The sequence below is a fragment of the Rhinolophus sinicus genome, chromosome 14 (assembly GCF_057876585.1).
Source record: "Rhinolophus sinicus isolate RSI-liver-muscle chromosome 14, RSI-T2T, whole genome shotgun sequence".
Taxonomy (NCBI): domain Eukaryota; kingdom Metazoa; phylum Chordata; class Mammalia; order Chiroptera; family Rhinolophidae; genus Rhinolophus; species Rhinolophus sinicus.
The window spans coordinates 32357746-32364091 of record NC_142514.1 but is presented as its reverse complement, the minus strand read 5'-3'; the positions used below and the strand labels follow the sequence as shown (position 1 = coordinate 32364091).

The following is a 6346-nucleotide window of genomic DNA, read 5'->3' as shown; positions in this document are numbered from 1 at the left end:
ACAGTAAAAATACTAAGGCAGGTCCATCCATTGTGAAAATTCCTAAGAAGGTCAGCTTCCAAAGGTCTTGCCTACGGTTCTTTCCTTAGACTTCCTAGCATTCAAGGACACTCCCAACTTTTTTTCGTTCTCTTTTTCACTTGGATTAGGCTTGCGTTGTGATCAGATAGCTCTCCAAGTCTTTTCTGGGTCCCTCCTCATTTCTAGTACAAGTGTTGCCCCCCCCCAAAAAAAAAATCATTGTGTACTTGATTTCATATTGGCATCTGCTTTAAGGATAACCTGAACAACACAATACACTTGTCAAATATACAATACAAATGTCAGAAATGTACATTCAAAAAGGGTAAATTTTACTGTATGTAAATTATACCTCAATAAACTTAACTTTTAAAAAAATATTATGTTAGTTTTAAACATTTATCAACAGCGCGTAAGTCATGACTGTTTCTTCTCCATTCCACTTCCACCATCTCCTTCCAAGGCTATATCCTAGAACAGGGCACCATTTAGACCTACTATAATTCCACATCTCACAATGACCATATCCTCCTAGTCTTGCAACTTGCTTGCTCAGTTATTCCCCAAATCTGTCTGTTCTGGTATCTCAGGGTTACCTGGAGACACAAATGACATAATGACTGAAGTTTACAATCAACATACATAAAAGGAAAAGGTGAGAGATATGGATAGGGGAGAAGAAGGCCTGGTCTAGACAGAAAAACTGGCCCTAGAGTTTCTCTACTGTCTGCTCAACAATTAGGTCTGGAGCACAAGTAGACAACTTGACTGGGTTTTTATATACAGAAATGTGTGAGAACCATTTGTCATTCAAAAAACAAAACAAATAACAACAACAAAAACACATAAAATAGCATAGCTATTTCACTCAGAAGAAAAGCCAAAGCCCTTCTTCTGTACAGACATTACATGACACTGCTCCTAGCTATCTGTCTGCATTCATATTCTATGATTTCTTTCCCCTTGCTAATGTTTCTCCGGTAACAATGGATTGCTTGCTGTTCCTTAAACATTCTAAGCACACTCTCACCCTGTTCCTTAAACATTCTAAGCACACTTTCACAATAGGACCAATAGGACCTTTGAATTTACTTTCTCTCTGCTGGAATTCTCCTTCACATGGCTCCCTCTCTTCCTTCAGGGCTCTGCTCAAATGCTATTTTCTTAGAAAGGTTTTCCCTGACACTATTGTCTAGAATAGCACCCTCTTCCCCAATATATCCCCTTATCCTTTTTTATTTTTCTTCATAACATTTATCATTCCCTGACATATCTTTTTTTTTTCTGCTTACCCAAGTAGAATGTAATCCCAAAAGAGTAGGAACTTTTGTTCACTATAATACCGTCATGACCTTTCAAACAAAGTACCTGGCACACGGTTGACATTCATTAAGTATTGGTTGAATAAATGAATAAATGAAGTTCGTTGTCATGTCTTTTTTCTCTTTCTTCCTCAGTTCATCTCAGCAATAAAAGAAAGAAAAGTAAGCAAGAGAAGAATCTCAGCAAACAGTAGACAGTCACAGACTTATCTGGGGCCTCAACCATGGTGGTATGCTCCCCTGAACAAGTTTTCTGGGGCTTTTGAGAATGATCCTTTTAGTGCATTCAACCACTATCTTTTAAAATCCTCAAGGTCCTTGACCTGCTTTCTTTTTTGTAGTACCAAATCTTAACTCTGGAACTCTGGGTCAATTTAAATGGTTGCTTTTCTGTGTTCAGGCAGGCTACCAAGCTCTGATGAAGAAAAATCATTCAACTGGGTAGCTTGATGCCACTATAATAAATTCATGATCACTTATTTCAACCAATGAAGACAAAATAAAATTTAAAAATAGCAAATGTTTATGCCTGAAAAATGGTATAAATACTTTACATGCACTAACTCATTTAACACTTGTAAACCACTGTCAGTTAGGTATTCATTCTATTTTACTGATGAAGAAACTAAAGCATAAGTAACTAGCCAAAAGTCACAAAGCTGGTAAGAGACAGATTAGGAATTTTCAACTCAGGCATTCTGATTCCAGAGCTGGAGCTTTTAACCCCTACTGCCAGGCAATTTAATTATGTTTCCCCAGGCAGCTCTTTCTCTACCACTGACTATAACCAACAGATCTACTCTGTTGTCTAAATTCTGGTCGTACCATTCACGTTTACATTATAGCCAATACTTAAAAGGAAATTTATAGCCTTAAATTTATAGCCTATATTTTAAAAGAAGACAGACCGAAAAGTCAGGTACTAAGCAACTGAAAACTTAAGAAACAAAAAAAGAAAAATAATAAATTCAATGAAAGCTAAAATAAATAAATAATAAACATAAGAGCAGAAATTAATGAAGTAGGAAACAAAGATATAATTGAAAGGATCAACAAAATACATTAGAAAACATTTAGCATCTTAGAAGAAAGACCATATTTTACTCCTGCTTCTATAAAAACATTATTTGTTTGAAAGAACAGTAGTGTGACTCACCTACAACTCTCTTAATATGAAAAAGAGACAAAATAAGCTGAAGAAGGAAAATTCCAGTGATACTCCACAACCTCAAATAGTGAGATCTTGGTTTTGACAATGATTTATCCATACCACCCATGTTCTGATGCCTTGTGGATCACTGACAATCCTCTTGGCACATGCTACAGCTTGAGTGATGACATCTTGCAGCAAAGCATTACAGGATATACAACAGGCATTAAATGCGTGTAGGTTTTTGCCATCATTACACCAGTAGTGGCTATTGATCTGAAATATCCCATAATTAGTGCTTTTGCTTACAGGATTGTAGTTTGTAGCTCGTGTGTTATAACTACTTTCCCATGTGGCCAAACACACCCAGTTTGCCAGGCTGACTCCCTTGAGGCCACCTATTCCAAGCCTTTTCAGAGCTCTGGAAAACTCACACCTTTAATAGATCTTGCCCTGGATGGTGACAGAAAGGAGAAGGCCCAGAATAAGGAGAGCCTTCATGTTGAGTAGGAAGCCAGACATCTAGGCTCCAAACATTATATTTAATGGTAAACTATTATTTAAAATCAGAAACTGTAGAAAGATACTTGGTTTTATTATTATTTTTCTTTTATTAATGATTTAAAAGTGCTCATAGTTACTAGCTACTAAGTGCTTTACATGTTAACAAATTTAATCCTTACAACAACTAAACGATGTACAATAATTCAACATAGTTTAACTTGAAAAATATGAGTTACAGGAAAACTTAACCAGCTTACCCAAGGTCTCAGAGTGGCAGAGCCAGGTTTTGAACTTAAGCATTTGGCTTTGAAGTCTATGCATTAATTCCCACACCACACTGCTTCTGCAATCAACCTCACTCTGGAGATCTTAGCCAGCCAAGCAAGACAAGAAAACAAAATATATGGTATAAAGTTTGGAAAGAAAGAAACCAAACTGTCTTATTTATGTGCAGATGATATGATTGTTGACACAGAAAAGTAAAAAACAAACAAACAAAAAAAACACCTACAATTCTTTTAATTAATAAGGGAGCTAAGCAAAGTTATCTGTAAATCAATATACAGAAGTTAATTTATTTTCTTTTTTTTGGGGGGGCGGGTTTCACTATTTATTGATGACAAATACTCCACCATCTGTGATCCTCTCTTTGAGACGATGCAATTTATTTTCTGTACCCAACAAATATAAAGTATAATTCTTAAAAAGATATAATTTATAATAACACAAAAATAAGAGTACTCAGGAATAAATTTAATAAAAGATATAGAAGACTCTTATGGGTGAAATTATAAAACTTTAAAATTCGTAAACTCTAATTTTGTTAATGGATAAAAATATTTAGTAGTGTAAAATGTTAAGTCTCGCCTAATTGTCTTAAAGGTTTATTGAAATTCTAAAAGAACCTCCACCTGTGTGTATTTGCATGTGTGAAACTTGACAAGCTGGTTCTAAGGTCTATATGGAAGAACCAAGAGTGCCAGGAATAGCCAAGACTCTGCTGAAGAAGAATAAGATGAGGAAACTTGTCCTACCAGATATCACGCGTTATTACAAAACTATAGTAATTAAAACAATGGGGCATGAATGAATAGACCAATGGAACGGAATAGAGAATTGATCCCAGCCCAAAGGAAACATAATATAGGCGAGACCTAGTATTGCAGATAAGTTAGGAAATATGAACTACTCAATAGTGTTGGGACAATGGTTATACATATGGAAATACAAAAAAGAAGTTGGATCCCTATCCTAACCCATTCTTAAAAATTGATCCCTAGTACCTTAAAGAATTAAATGTGAAAAGAGAAATTATAACACTTTCAGAAAAAAAAAAAAGACAACATCTTTATGAGATTGTGAGGAGGGGAAGAATTTCTTATGCAACACACCAGAAGTGCAAAACATAAATAAGTAGCCTGATAAATTGATAAAATTATGAAGTTTTGTTCATCAAAAGAGACAAATAAAAGACATAGAAGAACCACAAATTTGAAAGAAAATGTTGGCAACACATATAATCAAAGACCTCCTAAAAAAATCAATTAAAAAAAAATCAAAAGAAAAATGGGCAAAAGGACATGACTAGCTATTTACAGAAAAAGAAACTTAATTGGCTTATACATTATTTTGGTTGGACTGCCATAACAAAATACCATTGACTGGATGATTTAAACAACAGTAATTTTTTCTCACAGTTCTAGAGGCTGGGAAGTCCAAGATCAAGTTACCTGGAAGATAAGTTTCATTCTGAGGCTTCTCTCTTAGTTTGTAGGCAGCCAACTTCTTCCTGTGTGCTCATGTGACCTCTTTTGTGGGCAGGGGTGTGGAGGGGAGAGATAGAGAGCAAATTCTCAGGTCTGTCTCCTTTTATAAGGCACTAACCCCATCATGAGGGCCCCATCCTCATTAACTCATCTAAACTTAATTACCTCCCCAATTCCAAATACCCTCACACTGGAGTTAGGGCTTCAAATTACAAATTTGGGGGGAGGGGGACACAATTCAGTCCATAGTGACTTATAAACATCTTTTTACTGTCTGATCTCATTAATAATCAGGGAATGTAAATTATTTAAAAAATGAAATACCATTTTATACTCACCAGATTATACAAAATTGACACATCTGATGATATTAAGTGTTGGCAAAGATGTGGAGCAAGGAAACACTCATTCACTGCTGGTGGGAATATAAATTGAAACAAAAGTTTGGAGAAGAGGTATTTTCTAGTGAAATTGAAGGTGTACATACAATATGTTTCAGCAATTCTGCTCCTAGGTATATACTCTAAAGCACTGGTTTTCAAATTGCTGGGTGCAATCCAATAATAAATTGTGAAATTAATTTTAGTGGTGATGAACTATAATTTTCTGAATGGCAAAATCATGACTGTTATAGAAATATAAAATAAACACATGTCAAAAATGTTGTTTATCCTATTAATTAATCAGGGAGCCAGAAAATGTTACAGGAATGTATGAATTTGCAAAAAAAAAATCAGGTATGTTGAAATGAATTTGCTGAGAGGTGAAAGTGGTTTAATATCCTGTAGGTCAATATATAGTAACGTTTTGGGGTACCATTCTATGGAGTGGACAAGAATTATTTTAAATATTAATTTTCTTGTAAAATAGCTTAGTCAATAGAAAGTCAGAGGTCCCTATAGATTCAAATACTTCCAGCATCTGCTAGACAATGCCTACCCTTACAATGAAAGGTACCCAGAAATCTCTTTCGCTCATATCCAAGTCTTTGACAATTTTTCCTGACAACCGGTGCCTTTTAGCATTTTCTGGTAATGAAACCAAAAAGAAGAAATTGAAATTTAGTGTATTGCTGGTAGCAAGTAGAAACAGTTTTGTGACTCTTTAAATTATATTCGTTTACATACATATGTGAGGTATTATTGGGTTTGATGTAGAATGCTTTTGTTCATTGTGGGCTGGGGTAAAAAAGTTTGAAAGCCACTATTGTGACGTATTATGAGGTTCTACACTGAAAAGAACTGGACGTTTTGCCTTCTCACTTCCCGCAAAGTAGACATCCACAGTGCCGGGCAGTCAGGCAGAGGCTCAGAAAATGATCTCAGTGAATGGTAAAGAACAGAGGGAAGTTACAAATATGAAATCACTATGATGTACACTTGAATCTAATACAATGTTATATGTCCATTATATCTCAATAAAAAATAAATTGGTTGGGGGGAAGACTAGGAGCGCCTTGGCGGTGTTCATCGCTGTCTTTCGCTGTCACTGAGGTTCGCTGGCTGCCTGGGATGCCCCAAGAATGGAGAGCGTCGGTGGGGTGGAAAGGGCGAGCCACTCAGCCCCTACAGGGAGGAGCACCA

General features: G+C 35.7%; 1 pseudogene; it reads right to left on the bottom strand.

The window, feature by feature from the left end:
* Window positions 1-2499: 2499 nt before the first annotated feature.
* LOC109456856 (lysozyme C pseudogene) lies at window positions 2500-2994 on the bottom strand (annotated as a pseudogene).
* Window positions 2995-6346: the final 3352 nt, after the last annotated feature.